The sequence below is a fragment of the Periplaneta americana genome, chromosome 2, assembly GCF_040183065.1.
Source record: "Periplaneta americana isolate PAMFEO1 chromosome 2, P.americana_PAMFEO1_priV1, whole genome shotgun sequence".
NCBI lineage: Eukaryota > Metazoa > Arthropoda > Insecta > Blattodea > Blattidae > Periplaneta > Periplaneta americana.
The window spans coordinates 193,901,242-193,928,653 of record NC_091118.1 but is presented as its reverse complement, the minus strand read 5'-3'; the positions used below and the strand labels follow the sequence as shown (position 1 = coordinate 193,928,653).

Genomic DNA, 27,412 nt, shown 5'->3' with positions numbered 1-27,412 from the left:
GGACTGTGACAAATTTTGAGTGGATTTGATGAGCGGATAGATAAGTGACAGGAGGTTGAGAACTGTGACAAATTTTGAGTGGATTCGATGAGGGGATAGATAAGTGACAGGACGTTGAGGACTGTGACAAATTTTGAGTGGATTTGGTGAGGGGATAGATAAGTGACAGGAGGTTGAGAACTGTGACAAATTTTGAGTGGATTCGATGAGGGGATAGATAAGTGACAGGACGTTGAGGACTGTGACAAATTTTGAGTGGATTTGGTGAGGGGATAGATAAGTGACAGGAGGCCGAGGAATGTGACATTTTGAGTGGGTTAGATGAGGGGATAGATAAGTGACAGGAGGTTGAGGACAGTGACAAATTTTGAGTGGATTCGATGAGGCGATAGATAAGTGACAGGAGGTTGAGGACTGTGACAAATTTTGAGTGGATTCGATGAGGGGACAGATAAGTGACAGGAGGTTGAGGACTGTGACAAATTTTGAGTATGTTAGATGAGAGGATAGCTAAGTGACAAGAGTCTGAGGACTGTGACACATTTTGAGTGGACTTGATGAGGGGGCAGATAAGTGACAGGTTGAGGACTGTGACATATTTTGATTGAATTTGATGAGGGGAAAGCTAAGTGACAGGAGTCTAAGGACTGTGACAAATTTTGAGTGGATTTGATGAGGGGATGGCTGAGTGACAGGAGGTTGACGACTGTGACATATTTTGAGTAGGTTGGATGAGGGGATAGCTAAGTGACAGGAGGCTGAGACTGTGACAAATTTTGTGTGGATTAGATTAGGAAATAGCTAAGTAACAGGAGGTCGAGAAATGTGACATATTTTGAGTTAAATGACGGGATAGTTAAGTGACAGGAGGCTGAGGACTGTGACAAATTTTGAGTGGATTTGATGAGGGGATAGCTGAGTGACAGGAGGTTGACGACTGTGACATATTTTGAGTGGATTTGATGAGGGGATAGTTAAGTAACAGGAGGCCGAGAAATGTGACATATTTTGAGTTAAATGAGGGGATAGTTAAGTGACAGGACGTTGAGAAGTATGACAATTCTGAGTGGGTTAAATTAGGGAATAGATAAGTGACAGGAGGCCGAGAAATGTGACATATTTTGAGTTAAATGAGGGGATAGTTAAGTGACAGGACGTTGAGAACTATGACAAATTCTGAGTGGGTTAAATTAGGGAATAGATAAGTGACAGGAGGCCGAGAAATGTGACATATTTTGAGTTAAATGAGGGGATAGTTAAGTGACAGGACGTTGAGAACTATGACAAATTCTGAGTGGGTTAAATTAGGGAATAGATAAGTGACAGGAGGCCGAGAAATGTGACATATTTTGAGTTAAATGAGGGGATAGTTAAGTGACAGGACGTTGAGAACTATGACAAATTCGGAGTGGGTTAAATTAGGGAATAGATAAGTGACAGGAGGCGGAGAAATGTGACATATTTTGAGTTAAATGACGGGATAGTTAAGTGACAGGACGTTGAGAACTATGACAAATTCTGAGTGGGTTAAATTAGAGAATAGATAAGTGACAGGAGGCCGAGAAATGTGACATATTTTGAGTTAAATGAGGGGATAGTTAAGTGACAGGACGTTGAGAACTATGACAAATTCTGAGTGGGTTAAATTAGGGAATAGATAAGTGACAGGAGGCCGAGAAATGTGACATATTTTGAGTTAAATGAGGGGATAGTTAAGTGACAGGACGTTGAGAACTATGACAAATTCTGAGTGGGTTAAATTAGGGAATAGATAAGTGACGGGAGGCCGAGAAATGTGACATATTTTGAGTTAAATGACGGGATAGTTAAGTGACAGGAGGCTGAGGACTGTGACAAATTTTGAGTGGATTAGATTAGGGAATAGTTAAGTAACAAGAGGCCGAGAAATGTGACATATTTTGAGTTAAATGAGGGGATAGTTAAGTGACAGGACGTTGAGAACTATGACAAATTCGGAGTGGGTTAAATTAGGGAATAGATAAGTGACAGGAGGCGGAGAAATGTGACATATTTTGAGTTAAATGACGGGATAGTTAAGTGACAGGACGTTGAGAACTATGACAAATTCTGAGTGGGTTAAATTAGAGAATAGATAAGTGACAGGAGGCCGAGAAATGTGACATATTTTGAGTTAAATGAGGGGATAGTTAAGTGACAGGACGTTGAGAACTATGACAAATTCTGAGTGGGTTAAATTAGGGAATAGATAAGTGACAGGAGGCCGAGAAATGTGACATATTTTGAGTTAAATGAGGGGATAGTTAAGTGACAGGACGTTGAGAACTATGATAAATTCTGAGTGGGTTAAATTAGGGAATAGATAAGTGACGGGAGGCCGAGAAATGTGACATATTTTGAGTTAAATGACGGGATAGTTAAGTGACAGGAGGCTGAGGACTGTGACAAATTTTGAGTGGATTAGATTAGGGAATAGTTAAGTAACAAGAGGCCGAGAAATGTGACATATTTTGAGTTAAATGAGGGGATAGTTAAGTGACAGGACGTTGAGAACTATGACAAATTCTGAGTGGGTTAAATTAGGGAATAGATAAGTGACAGGAGGCCGAGAAATGTGACATATTTTGAGTTAAATGAGGGGATAGTTAAGTGACAGGGCGTTGAGAACTATGACAAATTCTGAGTGGGTTAAATTAGGGAATAGATAAGTGACAGGAGGCCGAGAAATGTGACATATTTCGAGTTAAATGAGGGGATAGTTAAGTGACAGGACGTTGAGAACTATGACAAATTCTGAGTGGGTTAAATTAGGGAATAGCTAAGTGACAGGAGGCCGAGGAATGTGACATGGTTAGAATGGGTTGGATGAAGGAATAAATAAGTGGCAGGAGACAACCTCGGAAAGAAACCTCATCCCCAGATTTAGCCAACATAAGGATCATTGCTCTTAACTCCGGGAATCGAATCCGAACTTGCGTAATGACACTAGCCCGCGTTCTAGCAGTGAGTCTTCTCTCTCGGAGGGGTTGCGTCCCATGACATGTGTATTGTCTCCTCAAGTCTCGTGACCACTGCGTTACATTGATATGGCTGCAATATTATCACAGTGACTCAAACATATTTCTCCGAAATGAAGCAACCAGTCATTCGCTTTCATTTTTTTTATTCATATTCGTAATAGAAGGTCATGTTTTAGTAACCATAGCAGCTGTTTTGTACGCGTAAGTTTTTAATAGTTCAAGATATTGTTTTTATTCATCCCAAAAGATTGATTGCTATTTTTACGTATTGGTCTCGGTAAATTTATTTTATAACCTCGACAAGTCTCTCTGACATCCTATTTTTACATGGTTATTTAAAGACGCTGTATCAACTATTGGGATATTTAGCGTCGTTGAAATTAATAGCGAGATAAGGCCGAGTATTCGCCGTAGATTATCTGACATTTCCCTTACGGTTTGGGGTAAGCCTCAGAAAAAACCCAACCAGGTGATCAGCCAAAGCGGGAATCGAACCTAAGCCCGAGCGCAATTCCGGATCAGCAGACAAACGCGCTATCGTATGAGCTACGCCGGTGGCGTTTTTTCCCCGAGGTTTTCTCTAGCTGTAAGGCAAATGTCAGGTAATCGCATGGCGAACTCTTAACTTATCTTTCCAAATATCATCTCACTATCACCAATTTTATCGATAAGCATGATAAGTAAATAAAACTTTATTTTTTTTAATGTTTTTTTTAATGTTATATTTTATTTAACGACGCTCGCAACTGCAGAGGTTATATCAGCGTCGCCGGATGTGCCGGAATTTTGTCCCGCAGGAGTTCTTTTACATGCCAGTAAATCTACTGACATGAGCCTGTCGCATTTAAGCACACTTAAATGCCATCAACCTGGCCCGGGATCGAACCCGCAACCTTGGGCATACAAGGGCAGCGCTATACCAACTTGCCAACCTGGTCGACTTTATTTATTTATTTATTTATTTATTTATTTTACTTACTGTTGTCCCCCAATCAATCATTCATGGGTATTTCCATATGTACACTATAAGTTATACAGTAGTAGGCTATACAGGCTATTTAAAGTTATTCCTAATATTTTCGCTTGTAAGTTCTCTTAAGAATATTTCCTCGTTTGCGTTCAGAATTTGCATTTTCGTGGATTATCTTTCCTCCTACTATATATATATATATATATATATATATATATATATATATATATATATATATATATATATATATATTTGGTAGTTTCAGATCCTTATCAAAACTGGAACGGTCAGTCTTTCGTATAGCTTTAATTGTATATCTAGTCTTGTAACGTCCGATTTAACTTTCCCGAGGAGGAAGTCTCTCTCTTCCCCCCCCCCTTTTCCTGTCTTTCTGACGCATTAAAAATCTATACAGTATTTAAAATTTGTAACGGGCTGTTATGTTATACCACTGTCTGTTACGTGTTGGTTTTATTTTGTGAATTCAAATTGGATATCAACGTCCCTGAAATTGTCTGCACTCACCTGGGTAGTATTTTAGTATACACTTCCTTGCATGAACGTATTCCGTAATATTGTAACGCAAAAAACGCGTATCACGGACAGACCATGAAGGCCCGAAGTATGCGAATGGGTTATTTTACGACGCTGTATCAACATCTAGGTTATTTAGCGTCTGAATGAAATGAAGGTGATAATGCCGGTGAAATGAGTCCGGGGTCCAGCACCGAAAGTTAAGGCTGGTTTACAATAAACCGAGAACGGAAACGACAAAAAGATCGAGAACGGAAATATTGTTAAAATAAATGTATTTAAACGTGATCATTCACAATTAACTATTGTGAATGTTAACATTTAAATACATTTATTTTAATATAATTTCCGTTCCCGTTCTTGTTCTCGTTATCGTTTCCGTTCCCGGTTTATTGTGAACCAGCCTTTACCCAGCATTTGCTCGTATTGGGTTGAGGGAAAACCCCGAAAAAACCTCAATCAGGTAACTTGCCCCGACCGGGATTCGAACCCGGGCCACCTGGTTTCGCGGCCAGACGCACTGACCGTTACTGCACAAGTGTGGACGTGTGCGAATGGGTGTAGTAAATATAGATTAGTAGTAATTACCTTTTCCTCTTCTTTGACCAGGGAAACAATCCTGATACGGACCCAGCCATAGGACATAATTTCTCCATTGCCCCATTGTATCATCTTGAAACCCTTTCGCAACGTGTTTATTTAGAAAACCAGTTTGGGTTTGTTACTAGCAGGTTGAAGTATTAGTTACGAGACATGCCAGGATGTTGATTGCCCGTTATAAAATTGCAGGCTCACTCATGAACACCAGCTAAGAGGGACATAAAGCAATTATAAGCCATTAATTCTGCGCCAGGTACATTATTATAGCGCTGAAATTCCAAGAAAAAATGTTTTTTGCAGAATAGGCCACTTTACTAGAGCTAATTGCAGTTGCGATTCAGCTGTCCTTAGCCCGACTTTTCCTAAAAGTAGGCTATTTTCCGTGTTCTTAAAGAAAATAGTGTGTGCAGTTTGTTTTGATGTTGGTCAAAAGCGAATACTTGTCGCCGTGGTGACCATGTGATAAGGAAAGAGAATTTTGTGTGAGATCGTGCGTATTTGCTTGATTTCCGCACAAAACCAATCCGCGGAAAGTCTAAAATTCCACATTCAGTATTCCCAACCTAACACACATAACAGTTTCCCTCTTCTTACCGCTTAAGCGCGACATTCATTTTACTGCTTTAGGCTTTTAACATTTATTTTTAGAGACGTTCAATATAGTAATAATTATAAATTGGAAACTTACCACTGCAATTTCACCTAAATTGCACTGTTAATTATTGTTTTTAAATATTTGCAAAAATTAAGTAAACTCTGCAACTCCATTAAAGTTACTGCATTCGTGATGCAAGTAACATTAAGGAAGCCGTGAAAAAATCAACAAGATTGCAGACTCATCATAGACTGGGGGGGAAAAAAAGACAGACGTATATCACGGTCTGCTGGAGTATCGTAAACACAGAAAACATTTTAAAGCAACAATGTTGAAGATAGATATTTTTGTTTTGCAAATTTGCCGTCATTAAACAGAAACCAAGATGGAGATTTCATTGCAACTAATTAGAAATTCCTCTTTCAGGTATGTAATAAACGATCTTCGCACAAAATAATGTACGATACACGAGCGGTATGTTTTCTTTCAATTCTCGGAAATTAAAAAAGCTCAACTACGTTTCGCTTTTTCAAACTTTTCCTCGAACATGAAAACTTCAACATACCGCTCTTGTAACGCATATTACTATTGCGTTACTAGAGGCTTTGGTTTATCGTCTACAACAGAAATTTGGGGAGAATGGAATCAGAATGAATAAAATTAAATGTTGAAAAGAGAAAGACTATGTATCTGATGATGTGGATGAAATCTGATGATGTGGATGAAGAAAAGGAATGTAATCGTTGCTATGATGGTCGTTCCACGCTAAGTGATTAGGCCTACTAAGCTTAATGAGGCTTAATTGACCAATGACAATCGAACTACAATACGTTGGTAGTTTTATGTTGCTCAAAACTAATAATAATATTTTTTTTACAATGAGTTCAATTGTTTTATTCCAACATGATGGAAAGTTTAAGAGGAAATGCTAGCAATCAAATACAGATATTTACGACTTAGTTTCCCATTACATTATTTTTAGTGGTTTATTTTACGACGCTTTATTAACTACAGTAGAGCGTCTCGTTTAGGCACAGTGAAAACGTAAACAAAATGCAGGTTACGTGTGGGGGATAAACACGAGGGATGCACAAGGTTTTAGTTACAATTAATTATATTAATTAACATTAATTGACATTATATTTTCCAAAAAACACAAAATATAAGAACACAAATTGCATAACATTATCATATACACATTTTAACAAACAAGGACTTGTAATGTTGAAATAATTCAATGTAACAAATCAAATTTTGCTACTTAGTCTATATGATGCTGTTTTCAAGCAGCATTTTTACGGTCATGGACGACTTCATACTCTGTATGACTAAAATAGTATCACCGTCTTCTGTACAGTACCTGAATAAATTCAACTTTGAGAAGGGATAATTATTATGTTTAGGAAATAGTGTTGTCACTTCAGACCAATATACTGTAGTTTTGTTAATTCGGCCACAGAAGACGGTGATATTATGTTGGTCATACAGAGAATGAAATAAACGTAAAAAATGCTGCTTGAAAACAACACCATATAAGTAGCAAAATTTGATTTGTTACATTGAATTATTTCAACGTTACAATTGCTTGTTGTTAAAATTTGTGTATAATAAAGTTATGGAATTTGCGTTCTTTTGTGTGTTTTTTGGAAAATTTAATTTCAATTAATGCTCCGCCATAAATGTTGTAACTAAAACCTTGTGCATCCCTCGTGTTTATCGTACGGCTCGTCCTTTCCCATGCGTTACCTGCACTTTCTTTACGTTTTCATTGTGCCTAAACGGGACGCTCTACTGTAGGCCTACTGTGTTTCTCTACCGTCTGAATATATTATTATGATGTACCGAAGTACATATGATATTTTTCGTGCAGATATTCTGCGTGATTTTAAGACGGCGCTAATTCCGTCGGATCTCGGCCACTTAGTCACTGATAACGAGTGCACCTCTGCACATGTATGGTCATTGTGCCACTGTCATACATCTATGACGCAGTGCATGAGGGTAGGCCACTAGAGGGAACCCAAGAGGTGGAACTTAAACTGAGAGGATTCGATCCGACATCGGAATGGGAATCCGGTGTGGCTTAGTGGATAGAGCGTCAGCACGTACAGCTGAAAACCCGGAGATAATTTTTCTCTGTTCCACTAATCTTTCATCATACCGTCTGAATGATATGAAGGTGATAATTCCATCGAAATGAGTCCAGGATCCAGCGCCGAAAGTTACCCAGTATTTGCTCTTAATGAGTTGAGGGAAAACCCCGGAAAAACCTCAACCAGATAACTTGTCCCAACCAGGATTTGAGCCCGGGCCCTCTCATTTCACGGTCAGGTATGCTAACCGTTACTCCACAGCGGTGGACCCATTCCACTATTAGACCTACCTCCTGATCATTTCTGAATAATCTGTAGTTCAAAGGGATCGTTACTGTCGCAGTATGCGAATAGTAACTTGAGTTTGGTGCGGAGTTCATATAATACAAAACAAAACTGACTGACAACTGTCTCGTAACTGGTATCATAATCTTCTCATGACCGGAAATTAGTCACTGAGTTAACCAGCAGTTTCCTGTTTTCTCTACACGATTCTTTTGTTGCTGTATTCTTCATCCAGTCACATACGTGGGAGTGTTTTCCCAGGAATTAAGTGCCGATCCTTCACCAAGACACATTTTCACACACGACGCATGCTCCCAGCGCAATAAAAAATGCCTTAGTTACGAAGATCAAGCATTAATATTGACATTTCGATGGGTTGATAATGAAAGAATCAATAATCATCTTCGTTTTCGGAGGGGACTTCAGCTCAAATCCGTAATAATGTACTATTTCCTTTTTCGTGGGTCATTTAACAATGCTGTACCAACTGCGGGGTTATTTGGCGTCAGAATTGAAGTGGGATTATATTTTCACAAGATGAAACTGAGATCTCACCATGGTTTACCTGACATTGGTCTTACAGTTGCGGTAAAGCTCGGAAAAAACTCAGATGAGGTAGATAATCGAAGAAAGTAGGATTAGAACTAGAGAACTGTAGAATATGGATTAGAACCGGTTTATATTGGACCGGTCAGAAAACATCCGTCAAGGCCGAGCATCCAACCGAATGTTCACCCTTCTAGTCAAATCTAGTAGTTACCCGTAATGTTTTGTAGACTAGACAAGGCTACACGCACTTCGATGCAAAGAATTCGTACCAAATTCGCTGTGGTCCCCTACTGGTCCCCCAAAACCAAATACCTTACTATAATAATACCGGACAGCTGTATACTAGCAGCATTGGCGTGAGTGCGAAATATCGCTGACATGACATCTAGCGGAGCGGGATGGAATTACGTCCACAAATACAAATATTAACATACGGGATCCGGACTATTGTTTAGAACGTGAGTTATTAATGTGGAATAATAGCCTATATGAAACACTTAAGAAATGCTGAATAATATTTAATGTAAAATTATCTTATATCAAAACTGCATATTATGAGAAATATTACATATTTTATATTACTTTCCGTAATTAATTGTTACGTATTTTTCTTTGGTTTAGTAAGACAAAATCAATTCTGATATTTATTTATTTATTTATTTATTTATTTATTTATTTTTATTATTGCTAGTAAGTTTGAAATGAATACAAATTAATAAATACAATGAAAGATAATCTAGCCCACTCCTGAATGAGTAAGACTCGTGCTCAGGAGGGGATTCCAATACAGACAAAAATAAAATTAAAATTTAGAGTAAATACAGATTAAATAGTGTTTGATATGTTTAAACCCAAGCTATAAATCCAATACAAATAACAACTGCAAAAATAAAATTGATAGTAATCTGATGCTTATTAGTAAAGGCATGTGGACAACAATAAAACCTCATTTGATAAAACTTTAAAATTTTCGATATATTTTAACTTCTATTCATTTATTAGGTCAAAATAAAAAAGCTAATTTGTATTTTTCTATCAACACAAAGACGAAGGAATTAGGCCCACTGAAGAATGTTGTTGACTCACGTTTTATGATCCCTCGGAAATCGAAAGTACGATTTGGAGCAGATTGTAATGCTGTAATTTTGTAGCAATTATAAACAGCACACATACACATCCTGACATTTTAACACAGCACTAATTAATAAAACTATTAACTAGCCCAGCAACAATATACATTGCAGTTGATTTCAGCTTGTTTCGCGAGTATCTCCACACCGGCCGCCTAGGTAGCTGCACCAGCGTCGTTCGCGCGCAGAACTGCTAGCTGTCCGGTATTATTATAGTAAGGTATTTGCCAAAACCTCTTCGCATCAAAATATAGCTTCCAGTGCGTAGCATATTGCACATTCTTCAATCTTTGCTGCAGTCGATTATAGAAATCGATCCGTTTTCAGTAGCCGTAGAGACAGTAAAAGTGAATGTACGTAATATCCATAGAGCAAATGCAGAAATATTGGCGTTACAAAGCGATCGTCAAATTAGCTGAAGCAAAAGCCAGAAACACCTATTTTAGCAATGTTCTAAAGTACTGTTGGTGAATATTTCGTATTTTTTGCGATAGTGGGTGTATTTCATGGTAGTTATTGATATATTTCGCACAATGATCCAAATTTCGCTAGTTTGTTTTGTCTAAATATGGTATTTTAGATATCTAGAAGGGTGTATGTATTAAGGCCGTTTGAGAATAACGTTCTTAGGAAAATATTTGGGGCTCAAAGGGATGAAGTTACAGGAGACTTGGGAAAACTACAGTGAGAAGCGAAATACGGTTTCAAAAGCCAGCTACAACGGCTAGTAGGATCATGGTGCTAACTATACTTTACTCCAGTATTTGTTGAATGATCTTTCACCTTTCTGAAACATGCGGACAGGAGAGCAGCAGTTTGATGGCCGACTTTGGCCCTCTATGGGCTGTCACGTTACGGATGTATCTATTTTTTATTGGTGTATCGTGAACGCTACTAATAAAGACATAAGACCTACAGAAGACTGTCTTTTCGATGTTAGGAATTCTGAAAACATGTAACTATATCAATGGCAATTTCGAAAAAATATGAGAAAAACATAAAAAAATATACATCTTGATTACACAACTTTTAACACTATATCGCTTTGGAAAAAAGTATTATATATCATCAGAACTGGTCGTTGCTGATCTTGGCGCCTTTTGTTTTGTTTCCTGTGGGGGTGTGTTTGTGTAGTGTAATGTGGAGTCAAAGAGTGTGTGCTCTGAAATTGAGTTGTGTGTTGAGAATTTCATTTGGATGTGTTTTTGTGTGTTTATATATTTCGTATTGTTCTAGTGTGCCAATAGCAGGCCGAAACTTTGTAACAAGGTAACATAAAATTTAACACGTGAAAGATATATAATACGTTTTCCAAAATAAAAAAAATAGTCTCTTAATGTCGTTGCCGAGATTCTGTAAGCCTAAACGTCTATTGAAAATCCTTTTTTTAATATTATTAGTCATCATTCTTAAAAGGAAGACAAAATTGGATTCTTTTTGTCTGGTTTCCATGGTAATGTAATTTGTCTCCTCGTCTGATGTATTAGTTTCTCTTGCACTAAGTTATTACAGCGGGTGATGTAAAGGTTTGGGACTGTGAACTTTAATTTTTATCCTTAAAACGGAGATTATTGGCCTCGACTGACGATAATGACGCACCTGTTGGTTGCACTGATGTCGACTGTTGTCTTTTGTTTGATTTAATCTTACTTTTTAAGCACACAGAACAAAGTCTAAGGTTTCCTTGTGGGTGTTGGTAGGTGATAGAATGACATTGAGCTCTTCAGGTGTTGAGTAGCTTTAATGTAGTGGCAAGCGTATGAAAATTTAATGTTATCATCAATCATCATCATCATCATCATCGTCATCATCATTCTCAGATCTCGCCTTTTTTTCCTTCATTATTTTTACTATCTTATAAAGAGAAACTGTTCAGATACTGCAAGAATAGACTTCGAAATGTTCTCTGACAGAAAAAAATAAGTCGGCATGGCACAGGCGATAACGTGTTCTTCCATTGATCCTAGACTGCTCTCGGATATGGATTCGATTTCATGTCACATATGAAGAAAAATGGGTATATTTCCGCAATCTGACACCTCAAAATAGTGACTCGATTCCCATCAACCTGCCAAAGTCATCGTTAAACAAAATCGGTTCACCTACTAAAGACAATACGAACACGTAGACAACGACAGAATTTTCGGAAGAGAAGGTCTACTGGCCTTAGCTCTGCCAGATTAAATAAATTATTATTATTATTATTATTAGTATTATTATTATTATTATTATTATTATCATCTGTATATAATTTGAACTGGTAATGAAAATTACGGGAAAACGGCTGAGCGGATTTTAATAAATGACCCCTCATTTTAAAGCTTGGAACCCAAAGATTTTCAGAAAAATAGTAGTTTTCAGTGAAATGTCAATTTCCCTACATAATTTTCCTATTTTTCCAAAATCCATCTTTCGTCACTTTTGAGAACTAATTAATTGCATTTCAGAATAAAACAAAACACACACTACAATAAACAATAGACTATTACACGAAGGCAATGACCTACAGGTTTCCTGACATAGAGCTCAGATGGCTCAGATTCTTTCATATCATAATGTCAATATGTCGATCTTCATTTGTGTAATTTTTTGATAACGTACAAAAAATAATTTACAGGTCTGATTCTCTGGTCTGTAGTTTTCGAGCACAGCTGTGTATTGGATATTAAGAACTACAAAACTTAAGAATGTTTGATGACATTATTACCATTAAAAATGAAATATTATTATATTTAATGCAACATATAATAGTATACAGATGATATGAAAGTGAAACCTTTTGGGGCTTTAAGTAAGCAGATGCAGAGAAAGAATATTTTATATTAAATCTTCATTTCTATAATTTACTGAGTAACGGCTATATATATGTTACTGAAAACTATAAAACTTACGTAAGGTAACAATATTGTTATTAAAAATGAAATACTTTTATAATTATTAATCAAATAGTGTGGATCTTTTTCATTTAATGGCAATGTATTATAGATATTTATATGTCTGATTCTCTAATTTTCCTTGGTAGTAAGAGTCATGCTTCCTATATTAGCTGCGTCTTTAAACTACATCAAAATTAATTCCATATTTCTTTGGTTTAATCGATTAGATTTGTGATCGCTGCCAAGGATATTTTGTTGTAGGGAAAATAGCATGCCATTTCACTTCTTGATACCGTGATAAGTAAGTTTATTTCCCGCAACCAGCAACGAATGAAACACTGAAACTGCTAACGATTTACAATGGACAACTCAAGAACTGAAGACGGATAGGTTCAAGGAAAAGTATTTGGCATATAAAAAACATTCAGAGGCAGTATGTTTCACTGTTATGGAAGCAAATAACTTTCAAAATGTCTGGTATTCTTCATTGAAAATAAATCTGAACAATTTTTATTTGAACTTCTTATGGACTTAGTTTGCAGTATTTGCTGCACAAGCCACTAGTTGTTATATAAAAAGCAATATTTAGGCTATCTTTGTTGTGGCAATAAAGCATTATTATTATTTATTATTATTATTATTATTATTATTATTAGTACTATATAAAAAGCAATATGTAGGCTATCTTTGTTCTGGCAATAAAGCATTATTATTATTATTATTATTATTATTATTATTATTATTATTATTATTTTCAAGTAAATATGGTAGTCAGAATTTTTAGATTTGTGAACAAAGAAAATTTGTATTATTGCAGGAGAAGAAACAGCAAACATGCAGATTGCAGACGCGAACATGTTGAAGCTTCTATTTCGTTATGAAACGCCGCAAGTAGTTGATGTGCATGTAGATTCAAGTTTACTAGCTTGCGACAGAAGTAGGAAGTATTCCAAGCGAGATGGGATTGCGTAAGAGACCTGACAGCTTTACGACTCCCGATTTGTTTCAAACTCTTGAATGACTCGGTAGACACTATTCACTTACTCTTCTACCATTCCCCATGTCGGAACCGGTAGCATGTTGGCATCGTATTCGGGAAGACCTGAGATCTTGGCTCCTCAAGGTAACAACATAAAAAAGGTCACAGCAACTCTGTAAACTCCCACTTATTCTCAATTTCATCGTCCCACCTTTAAATCTACGCCGAATTAGTTTTTCGTGTGTCACGTAGATTAATCCAGCGAGGTTTTTTTTTTATTTTATTGGGTTATTTTACGACGCTGTATCAACATCTAGGTTATTTAGCGTCTGGATGAAATGGTGATAATGCTGGTGAAATGAGTCCGGGGTCCAGCACCGAAAGTTACCCAGCATTTGCTCGTATTGGGTTGAGGGAAAACCCCGGATAAAACCTCAACCAGGTAACTTGCCCCGACCGGGATTCGAATCCGGGCCACCTGGTTTCGCGGCCAGACGCGCTGACCGTTACTCCACAGATGTAGACCCAGCGAGGTAAATAGGAATAAATGATGTCATGTGAAATCATGAATATGGGTTGAACCCTAAGTAATATCTTTAATTTAAAGAGATTTTGTGATATTTCAAACAAACAAAACTTAATACAATTTTGTTAGTTTTTACTTAATTTTTTAGATAATTTTTATATGAAACATTTCATAGCGTGTTTTGAGAAAGCCATTGATTTAATTTCCGATATGCTCAGTCAATTTAAGAGAGCAATGTACTATGATAATGAAAGATTGAAAAAATTTTAGTTTTGTCCTTGTTTGTTTGTTTGACTCTAGAAATGTCAGATTTCTTCAACATTTTGGTAAATAATGTTTTTACACTATCTGGAAGCTCATTTCTTCTAGTTTTAAAAAATACATAACTTGTACCCATTATCTCAATAATTTCATAATTATTCGGGCATTTATAATATAAGCGCACTATACTTTCTACACCTTCCTTACACCATTTTCAGTGTCTGTTTTCTCCTACTTCACATTTTCCGACATTTGTTATCTTTCCGACGAACAAAAAGTAGACTTCCAATTGGGAAAAAGACTTCATTCGGTTCCAAATTGAAGTTTAAACATGTGGCTATTATTATTTTCAACCGATTATATATATTTTAATATATCAATATACATTTTTTTTCTGAAGTGCTTACACAATGTGGCATATCTTTTGAATGGTTCAAGATAAATGCATAATTTTTGTGTGTAACAATCTCCATATGTAGGGGATCATTTTGGCGAAAGAAGTTTTACCCAAGATCAGTTTATAATGGAATTCGGTCAGTCCAAAATTTTATTTATTTATTTATTTATGTATTTATGTATTTATTTATTTCAAAAAGTTTTCCCTTTGAGCCCCCAAATTCGATTTTAGAGTTTTAATTATATAAATTGTTAATTTACTCCCAAGAATCCCGTCACCAAAGTTTGAAAGACATTAAAGAAATAAATGTGGATTTTTATCCTAAAAGTCTATATACTTTTAAATGTGCAAAAATTGATCCGAACAAATGTAACTTTTCATTCTGAAAAGGAATTTTTAAATGTTATATTTGTTCGTATCAAACTTTTACACATTTAAAGGACAAAACTAAAATTCTTTCATTCTTTCATTATCAGACTACACTGCTCTTTTAAGTTGACTTAGCATATAGGAAATTAAATCAATGGCTTTCCCAAAACACGCTCTGAAATATTTCATACAAAACAATTATTTTCTCGAAAAGGAAGCAACAAATGAGCAACGTTATATCAAAGTTTTTTGTTTAAAATATTTCAAAGAATAACCCCCTGAATTTAATGACATTACTTATGATTCATCCTGTATATAATCATTACAGATATGACTCGGCCATTATTAGTGTGCTCGTGGAACACTAGCGAACTACGAGTTACATGTCGACAAACTCTGATGATAAGCAGGTACATTAGCGTAAACAAGAAGATACATTTAGCGTAAACAAAAGTATAAAAAGCATGAAAATTTCCAGCTCTTCTGACCTTGTCATCGAGTGATAGGTTTCCGTGTCCAGATAAGATCAGTTCAATTCACTGTTGCACGATGTTCGGTTGTGTCTTGAAATAAGCTGCTGATTCAGTTTCATCACGCACAGTTAAAATTATTTGTAATGATTTAGGCCAGATCATGTTATTTTATATAGTTTTTAACATGAAGTGTTAAGCTGAACCCTATACGGATAAAATTATTCTTCTCATTTCCTTGTAATACTATTGTGTCATGATATCAGTTGCTTGGCAACGACAGTGAGTTACGTCACACAAGTCTGACGTCAGTTTCTTAGCAGCTGATAATTCAGATGAAACACAGTAACTCGAATGTACGCTTGGTCAAAATGAAAGTGGCCGGCGTCTGAGAGACGAAGTTCGAATCGGGTATTTCCGAGAGTTCTCGGGACAGCCAGGCTTTGTTCAAAAGATTGCATATATTCTTCTGGTAGTTATAATGGGGTACACAACTATTAATCACTAAAATCTTCCGAGAAAATAATTCTTATACGAGATTTAAAACAGATCGTTCAGAGTGTTTAAACAGTGAATATTGTAACACAAACACTATATACTGTATAACAGGTTCCCAAGTGGAGTATACCATTGCTCGTTACAATGCCATTCTGACTGCAGTAAAACTATTAGCGTAGTTTGTAGGGCGATAGCTAAGAATTCATGAGGTTGCAAGTTCAAATCTTCGTCGAGTTACTAAACTTTTTTTTGTTGCTTTTTAAATGCATCAGTGAAAATATAACAGGTTTTCGTCACTTCTTTTATCCTTAGAATAGCCTACTTTTCGCTTTATTATTTTTTTCGTGTCAATAGAAACTTTTGACGCTAAATGGAAGTAACACTAAAGACGACAATTAGGGGCTTTCATATTAAAATGCTTTGTTAATTATTTTATTAATCCCTGCTGCTTTACACTCTCTTGCCTAAGAAACATTCAGTAAATATGTTGACGATTAAATAACTGGCAATAACTAATTTGCAAGTTGTGCTACAGGGAATATGATGATTATACTAATCTAAATCCGTGATCATCAGGGCCTAAACGTAGTAATTGTGAACAAGAATAAAAATCATAATTGTAATGACAAAATATATTCTGATTTCCTGGAATTATAACCATAAATTTTCACCAATTTTGTAATTATCTCGTGGCGTCTCAAATAGGCATTTCCGACTATTGGTTTCCTATCTCAAAATACTCAGTTTAGACTTCTCTGTCATCAGTATTATTTTGACCGAAGAGGTTTCAGACACCCTGTATACTTCTCTGCGTGGAATGTAACGTGAGTTTTATGGATTTATAGTGTGAAACACTGTCATTAGAACTCACTTTGACACAGCACTCGTTAAACTTTCAGTTGATTTTCTTTTTTTTAATGTGCGAAAATAAGGTAAACTATATAGAGAAGGAATTAGACCAAGGATAATGACAGTCTAATAATAATTACACAGACATGGGTGGCGGCCATACTTGTAGTATGGCTTCTCAACGTGGGAATGCCGCCACTGAAGCGAAGAAGAAAGTTGAATGATGAACCACAAATGACGTGACGTTCGAGTGTGACACTTGTCGAACTCCATTGTTCTGTGATCCGGAAATGGATACAGTTGACCTTCACGGTTCTCCGGACTAGCGGATACAAATCTGTTCCATTGTCCTCCACTTCAGTAAAGATTTTAGAATTGAAATTCACAGCTTTGCACCACATTTGCTGCAATGTTTTATGAATTCAGTCAAAACATTTAATATTATTTTAATGAAGAGCACAAAATTATTGAAACTTACTAAATTATTTGTTATTGACATCCACTCCGTTAAATTCCACATAAGGGGATCCAAGAAAAATTACGAATTAAACAGTCGGCTCCAAAATAAGAATTAATTAGCTTTTTTAGCATTGCGTATCTTGACCAAACGTTGAAGACTTCATCACTTCAGATGTAACGCAACATTACATTTTCTAATTGATTAAATGGCGATCTTGTGTTAATTACGTAAGCATGTGCGGCTTACAGCTGTTTCGGTGCTACTTGACACCATTCTCAGAGCCTTCTGTGTCTCGGCGCCATCTCAACTTCGCTGCCTGTTGTGTGGGTGCGTTCGTGTGATGAAGAGTTGTGTCAAATAGTGTGTGTGTTCTGAAATTGATCTGTGTGTTGAGAATATTTGATTAGGGTGTGTTTTAGTGTGTCTGTATATTTCATATTGTTCTTCAAATTCTCAACACACAGATCAATTTCAGAACACACACACTATTTGACACAACTCTTCATCACACGAACGCACCCACACAACAGGCAGCGAAGTTGAGATGGCGCCGAGACACACAAGGCTCTGAGGATGGTGTCAAGTAGCACCGAAACAGCTGTAAGCCGCACATGCTTACGTAATTAACACAAGTAAGATCGCCATTTAATCAATTATTTATATTCTAGTGTTAAAAGTAGTGTACGAAAGATTCAACATGGATTACATTTTCATTAAACGTAGTTATCTTTTCCTTCCGACATCAGACTGTGAACAATTCAAGTTGTCACACATATCGTTTCGATTTTTCAGAATGCATTTCGTTCCTCTTTTTTTCGCTCCTTCTGCTATTTCACAAACGGAAATTCAGTACGTCAAGCAAAACAAAATATATCTAAACAACATTTTCCGTTACTGTGGAAACGTAGTTCAAATGTTACTTGATTTCAGTTTCATAGCAATGTGAGATTATAAAACGAGTTTATTATGCTAATTTTGTCTGTTTTTAAATTATTTAATCCAAAAATAATATGTAATACGCCTACACTTGTTGAAAGCGCTCATTTCAATACAATCCTCGTGTGATGTGAAACCCTCGATAAACCACGGGTTGCAACCGATAACACTCGAATGTGCAATGAATATTTTTCAACACTAGTATTACAATATGTTATTTTGGAGTTCGTAGTCGTAGGCGTACTCTTTTCTCGCACTTATCGATGTTGTTTACATGCCTTAAAAGTAGACAATACCACACGTTATCTAGTAGTTATACAAACAAAAGAAAAGCAGTTCTGTAATGATTACCGCGAGAGTTGTGAAGTTTCGGTAGACTACCATAGAATACAAAAGTTTTCCAAAGTAGTATTCGTGGAATGTAATGCAGCCTTAGATCACCAAGGCGCTGCTGGTTGCATAAACAACAGGCGGTGTTATCTCTCAAAGTTATTAAAAATGACGATACAGTAGAACCCCGATTATCCGACACCCTATTAATCGATTAACGGATTATCCGACTGTCTTTCGTTAATTTTTTTTTTTGCTACAGAAACATATGAAGTACTACTATACGTTATATTAGTACGTATTTTTTTCCCTCTTGAATCTTGCGTACCGGTACATTACTTTTAACACATATACTGTATAAGTGATTGATTAAATGGCAAACACTAGTAAGTTTGCCATTTAATCAATCATTTATGTATTTTTTTTCTATAGAGTCTTATTACAAGCCTTTACACTTCCATTATGGTCTATGTACTGTTCGAGTTGCCGTACTGTACAACTTCTATATAAAATGTATTCCATGAGTGTTAAAAAAAGTTTGTGATAAGTATCGAAAAATGTATATAGTTGAGTGATTTGGGAAAAGAAAAACTGTGGCTCATCTGGTATCAGAATACGAGACTGATGTTACAACTATGCGCAATTTAATAAAAATAGATGATAAAGTGTATAGAGTATGTAAATCTACAACATGAGACCTCTACTATTCATATCTCTCCGCTTACAGCCATTACAAGAAGTTTCCTTGCCCCTTAAAAACATCCTTGACAACCGAACTTAAATTAATGAACTTCTGATCCACTACCTAGCGTGGTAAACACAAGACTACGGAAGAAATTACGAAACTTCAAGTATTGTTCACTTCATTTATGAAAATATTTTATGGTACGGATTATCCGATTTTTTCGATTAATCGTTCATCCACCCTCTTCATTACCACGGATAATAGAGGTTCTACTGTATAATGAAAGCAGATTCTATAACACACGGCTTTGTAGACTAACGGTCAGCATTCGTAACTACAAATCATGAGATCCCGGGTTCGATTCTTGTTCTGAGAATGTAAATTTGTCCTTATCACGATTGTTTAATAATTTCACTCGTAAAAACGAGAAGCCAAAGTGAATGTATACAGGTTGAACCATAAGTAACGTCATTTATTTCAGGGGGTTATTCTTTGAGATATTTCAAACAAAAAAAGTTAGTACAATTTTGCTCCTTCCTTTCTTTTCGAGGTAAAAATTGGTTTATCCGATAGATTCCATAGCGTGTTTCGGGAAAGCCATTGATTTAATTCGCAATATGTTCAGTCTACTTAATAGAGCAGTGTATTATGAAATTATGATAATAAATTATACAAAGAATTTTTGTTTCGTCCTTTAATTGTGCAGAAATATGATCTGACTTGTAACTTTTCGTCCCGACATGGTCCCACTGTCATACATCTATGACGCAGTGCATGAGGGTAGGCCACTAGAGGAAACCCACGAGGTGGAACTTAAACTAAGAGGATTCGATCCGACATCGGATGGGAATCCGGTGTGGCCAGAGCATCAGCACGTAGAGCTGAAAACCCGGGTTCAAATCCCGATGCCGGAGAGAATTTTTCTCCCTTCTATGCCTTCTGTGCTCGAGGTTGCGGTTTCGATCCCGGCCGAGGTCGATGGCATTTAAGTGTGTTTAAATGCGATAGGCTCATGTCAGTAGATTTACTGGCATGTAAAAGAACTCCTGCGGGACAAAATTCCGGCACTCCAGCGACGCTGATATAACCTCTGCAGTTGCGAGCGTCGTTAAATAAACCATAATTTAAATTTAATTTTTTTGTTTGAAATATCTCAAAGAATAACCATCTGAAATTAATGACATTACTTAAGGTGCATTCTGTACATTACTTTGAAGCATCCAAATTTTACTGCTTGAATAAACATTGAATTTACTATTTACACCAAAAAAAAAAAAGAAGTTATATAGTATCCTAGCAACGACATGGAAATGTTTCTTATAGCATTAAGCTTTAATTACGAAAGAAATCGATTTTTAATATTTTAAATAATATAAATTATGTTCGGTCCAGGGTCACAGAGAGGGTTTGGAATTGAACGGGTTACATCAGCTGCTTGTCTATGCGGATGACGTGAATATGTTAGGAGAAAATCCACAAACGATTAGGGAAAACACGGGAATTTTACTCGAAGCATGTAAAGAGATAGGTTTGGAAGTAAATCCCGAAAAGACAAAGTATATGATTATGTCTCGTGACGAGAATATTGTACGGAATGGAAATATAAAAATTGGAAATTTATCTTTTGAAGAGGTGGAGAAGTTCAAATATCTTGGAGCAACAGTAACAAATATAAATGACACTCGGGAGGAAATTAAACACAATAAATATGGGAAATGCCTGTTATTATTCGGTTGAGAAGCTTTTATCATCCAGTCTGCTGTCAAAAAATCTGAAAGTTACAATTTATAAAACAGTATATTATCGGTTGTTCTTTATGGTTGTGAAACTTGGACTCTCACTTGAGAGAGGAACATAGGTTAAGGGTGTTTGGGAATAAGGTGCTTAGGAAAATATCTGGGGCTAAGAGGGATGAAGTTACAGGAGAATGGAGAAAGTTACACAACACAGAACTGCACGCATTGTATTCTTCACCTGACATAATTAGGAACATTAAATCCAGACGTTTGAGATGGGCAGGGCATGTAGCACGTATGGGCGAATCCAGAAATGCATATAGAGTGTTAGTTGGGAAGCCGGAGGGAAAAAGACCTTTAGGGAGGCCGAGACGTAGATGGGAAGATAATATTAAAATGGATTTGAGGGAGGTGGGATATGATGATAGAGAATGGATTAATTTTGCTCAGGATAGGGACCAATGGCGGGCTTATGTGAGGGCGGCAATGAACCTCCGGGTTCCTTAAAAGCCAGTAAGTAAGTAAATTATGTTCGTAAAAAAGTGGCATGCAATAAACATGTGTTTAAGTCCATTAACATAATTTCGGAAATTGAAAAAAACTTGACTCCCTTTTCGTTTTTTCAAACTTTTCTCGATTCTGTAATAGAGCACTTACCACATTTGTATCGCTATAATTACTAATTTTATGATAGGTCCGTTTTTGTAGCATTGCAAGGTGCATTTATCTGTCTACTTCTGGCGCATGTTTTCGCAACGTACGGATCCTTGACCCGCCAGCCTGCAAGCATACTTTGCATGGCCTCCTGTTTTCTTTAGACCTGCGAGGTTTTCGCAAGCGATGTAACCTATAGTCTGCGCATGTGTCAATTCACTTGTCGAACAAGGAGGCTTATCCGATAAAACGACACATGTGACCAAGGTCACTTCGGAATATCAGGCCTGCAAACTCGGCGAGAAAATAAGAAACAGGGATAAACCCAAAACAATTGTGAAATTTTTTTCCTACGTCTACATTCCCTCTGGCCTTCTCTTCCCTCTTTTTTTTTTCTCGTCATAGCTACAGGAACAAAAGGGGTTAATGTAATCGTGAAAAAAGAAGATATGTGAATTACACACCTTTAAGGCGTTCCTTTAGGAGACTTGTAACCAGTGGTAACGCAGCTATGTTGCCTAGTTAGTATAACACGAGATTTCGCTATGATTGTATATATGTATTTATTCATATTGCAATGGGTATATACCCGGTGGCAGTGGTAACTAATTACACTCAATAATGACAATAATAAACACAATAAAAATACAATTAATAATAATATTAATAATTAATGCTAACAATAATTTATAGTAATAATATTAATAATAATAATAATAATAATAACAATAGCGAACATCCTAAATTAAATGAAGTACTATCACTTAAAATAACATTTAAAGTAAATCTAATTTGTATCTTAAACCTAAGTTCGAACTAAAACCCACGAGTATGATATGTTCATATCTGCACAAGTACCTTTCAACATTACACTCATTTCGCTGTCAACTCACTCACTGCACTGGAACTACGACACATTTCACTGATTCTATCCTGATTTCACTAACACTTCAAAAACATTTCACTGTTCAAATAAGCTACTTTGCACTGCCACTATAAACTATAAAGCTTCACTGACAGGAACACGTTTCACTGACACAACACACTTCACTGACACCACATAATTCTTCACTGATACAACACTTCAATAACAAAATATCATTTACACCCTTTAAATACTGTGTATAATTACCGTCTATTAGCAAAGTCCTTAAGCCTATTTTAAATACATTTTTGGTTGTTGGTAAAGCCTTTAGTAAGTCTGCAGGTAAATCATTCCAGTCCCTGATAGTACGATTGAGAAAAGAAAACTTTCCGGTGCCCGTCCTCTGTCTTCTTTCCCTCAATTTATGAGTGGTCGTTCCTTGTAGAGTAATTTGGCGGTTGCAACCTATTTTTTATTTCTCTCCAGGCAGGCTCACCTCTGTATGTTTTGAACAGTGCGCATAATCGAATTCGCCTTCTCCGGTCCGTGAGTGTGTCCCATTTTAATGGTGAATTTTTTCCGACAACACTTGAGAGCCCGTTTTTGAATCTTTTCCAGTGTCTTAATATGTCCTAATCTGTAAGGATCCCAACATGCAGCACCTATTCCATTACTGGACGTACTAGTGATTTATATGCAATCTCTTTGGATTTATCAGAGCCTTTAACCCTCAGAACCCTCATCACAAAGTGTAACGCTCTCCATGATTTTCCCGCTGTGTCTGTAACGTGTTCCGCCCAGCTGAGGTATGATTGGACGAGGTATTAAAATTTGGGGTCCCGGGTCGTGGCTTCGTGGTTTTAGGCATCCTGCCTATGACTCGCGTTACGGAACGCACTAGTTCGATTCCTCATAGTGGACGGAATTTTCTCATGAAATTTCGACGAGTGTACGGTACCGATGCCTACTCAGCATCGGATGCAGTTGGGGAGCTACGATAGGTAACGAAATCCGGTTACGAAAGCCAGCTATAACGGCTGGTGCATCATCGTTCTAACCTCAAGGTTTCCAAATGCTTCCTTTTTTCCCCTCTTTCATGGTAGATAATGTGTGGAATTATACCAAATCCATACCTCCATTCTTGTTGGATGATCGTCCACCTCTGCTTCGCATGTGGACGTGAGGCCAGCAGGCGGTTGGTCGGTCTGGATCCTTAAAGGACTGTAGCGCCACCGATGAAGATTATTGCTGTTCTTCTTCCTATCACGCTTTAAGTCTGGTGGCCTGTTACGGTCTCACTCTATCGTTTCAGCGGACGGCCCAAAGATCTTGTTCCTAAAGGGTGGTAATTCAGTGCTTGACGTGGTATCCTTGTTCTAGGCATCCTGAATATATGAGATTTCCATTTCTGTCTATAATTTTTTATTTTCTCTAAAATTGGGTCAATATTTAATTCTTTAAAAATATCCAAACAGATTTCTAATGTTTACACATTTTTCTGTGCCTAAAGTCTTAGGGTGCTATTCATAGACATTTCGCAGCACGCGCTACAAGTGTGCTAAACTAGCCCCGGCTATCCACTGGTTACTTGTACAGGATTCATATCCTATCGCTAACACTGGTTTATGAATACGGAAAACGTTAGTCCGCTGATCATCCACGGGAAGCCCGCGCTAAGAATGTCTATGAATACAGCTCTAAGGGCCGTATTCATAGACATTTTTAGCAGGGGTTTCCGGTGGATGATCAGCGTTTTTCGTATTCATAAACCAGTGTTAGCGATAGGATATGATTTGAATTCTGTACAAGTAACCAGTGGATAGCCGGGGCTAGCTTAGTACGCTCGTAGCGCGTGCTGCGAAATGTCTATGAATAGCACCCAAATCTTATTCTTGTTCTCCACTCTTCTCTATCCATACAATCCAATCGTTCAGTCTGCAGTCTCTCATCCCTGTTCTGATCTCTTGTAACCATGAATTTCGAGGTCTCCCTTTCCTTCTTCTCTCAAACGGACAACATTCCAGTACCATTTTAAGTAACCTTTATTCTGGCATTCTTCTCACCAAGTCAACTGCTTATATCTCGCATAATCCAAAACAGAATGTTAAATGTTCATTTCATATCGTATAACTGTATTTCTAATTTTTCTAATTTCGAATGTCTCGCTGATCTTCTTTAAAAAATCCATTTCCATTGTCATGAGTTTTTATGCTAATGTTTTATTAAATTTCCATGTTTCAACACCATATGTAACAGTACTTTTGACTGTTGAATTATATATTTGCAATTTATTTTCCTTTATTATATGTCTGCCCCATAGAATATCATTCAACATTGCTGTTACTTACTGTTCTGCCTTTAGTAATTCTGTTCGTAATATCAGCTTCTTGTCTATCTTCTCTATCTATTCCAACCTCTAAATACTCAATAATACATTACGCACGCTCACCGTCTCGTAATTTTTAATTAACCAACTTTGAATATTCTAAGTGTCCAACTTATCAATTTCGTACTTAATATTTGATGAAAATCATTATCTTATAAATACAGGTTAGGCTGAAATACAGTTTAACATTCATTTCTTAAAAAAAATTGTTGTAGGGTGTGACTAAATCCTGAAAATTTTGGATTTTCTATTCATCTGTTCAGATTAAGACGCTAAGCGCTGAAATAAGTTTTAAAAAATGTCGCCGAAGTTAGCCGCGGATAAGAGGGGGATTACTGTATTTGATAATGCAAAATATCTCAAAATTCGCGCGAACTGACTACATCGTGAGAATTCAGGAAGAGGAATGAAGACGAAAATATTAATGACAGTAGTGACAAAATTTAGTCCGAAGAATTTGTAACTAATGTGGCAACACTGTAATTTGAATATACATAAATGTTACTCCAGTGATCGTAGCACTAGCTATCCGTACGTTGCTGTAAACTAAACGTTCCTGGTTTAATATTATATTATGATACAAGTGCATTTTTACAAAACGGAGGAAAAGTTTGAAAAACGAGCAGAGCGAGTTTTTCAGTTTTCGAGATTTTGTAATGCACTTCACAAACGTGTATTGTACAACATTTTTTGCACGATCATATTTTTAAAATTGCAAATACATTTTGCATTGAAAATTTAAAGCAATATTATTCCAAAGCCTTCGCAAAACTGCACTGTAATGGTAACTAATAAGTACACTGTAATGGGTCTATTTCAGTATGGTTTTATGTTATGAAGAATGGTTTCCTTAGCAACAAGTTCCTGTGTGAGAATTCTAACTTTCAAGGCCTAACACAATAGCTGTGAATACAAGAAAAAACACGATCGTGCAAGAAACATCTTCCTCGGTTTCTTAATTTTCTATTTTAAGCCTATCTTTCTGTAATGTAGAAATTAGTTTTGTGTTACATTATATTCCTTCATAACCTCGTAATAAATTATTGTTTATCGATTACTTAGCATTTTATTTCTTAGCTACAATGATAAATACACTAAACATTCAAATTTATCTCGTATATCTAAGTCAGGGCCGGGCATGAGAGCGGCTCCATTTAGTCGGCCAGAGCTGCTCTCGCTCCGCAAGGCAAGCCAGAGCAGAACGCTCACGCAGTGGCGGACTCGCATTACAGCTACCTTCCCTGCATTAATATAACAAGAGCCACGGTTGTTCTAGTCATTCAGTCTGTCAGAACATAATAGTTTATAAGGATATTACATCAATCCATTGTACAGTACAGACTTTATAACACTCTGACTAATTTAATGAAATAAACTTCGCTCTATGCACACACATAAATCATTGGGCTTATTTACATAACCCATACGCACGGTGCTTTAACAATTACATAATGGTAGGCTATTAATAATATAAACATAAAGGATTACAATCATATATAATGGTAGGGTGTTAATAATATAAACATTTATGATAAAAGATTACAACAATATAAAATAATATAATATGTAACTTTATATGATATGATATATCATAAACTGTAATATACTATACTATGATATAACTTAATACTTGTATAATTTAAAATTATATATTACTAAATATAGGCTATAATAACTGATAATGCAATATTAATATCAAATAGATACTCTTCTAAATCAGTTGGAGCGTTTTATGACAAATTAAACACTTTGCTAACTCACTGCTCTCTACCAAAAAGAACTACTTCTCCCATGATGCATTAAAAGCATTGGAAGTAGCGGGACGCTTTAGTGTATGAGCGGAAAGTCCGTCTTCAAAGTTCGCCATTATACTGCAGAGTCACCACTGCACCGACACTGAATGACGTACAGTATGCATACGTCACAGCGCTCGGAAGAACAGCTCTTTAAAGCACACAGCGCTCATTTCTCAGAATCACGTATTGTGCCCAGCCCTGTCGTAAGTAGTCCTACTATATGTGGATATTTCAAAATATACTATTTGCAGAAAATACTGTACAATACACATTTATGAAGTCCATTTCAAAATCTCGGAAATACCACTAAGATATTCCGTGTTGTGCATTGTTGCCCAAATGTTACTTTCTAAGGTTATAATTTCATACATATTTAATTTATTCCGTGTCCAAGACCTGGCAGAAACCATAGCAGTGACTTTTACACAGCATCAAAACTGCGCCTCAAGAGTTGCGTACAGTAAAGCCGTCTTGAAACGTATCTCTGCGTATTACGCTGTCATGTTTTGATGTACAATGGTGAAAGTTGGTGGGCACGAGACGTGACGGCTGGCTGCACATGGCGAAATGAACCTATATTGTAC

The 27,412-nt window shown here is 36.5% G+C and overlaps 1 protein-coding gene across 2 annotated transcripts in view; it reads left to right on the top strand.

Moving 5' to 3' along the window:
* The window catches only part of LOC138694987 (ATP-binding cassette sub-family G member 4-like), a 173,418-nt gene that overhangs the window by 69,682 nt on the left and 76,324 nt on the right, over positions 1 to 27,412 (top strand). The gene's annotated exons all lie outside the window — the stretch shown is intronic.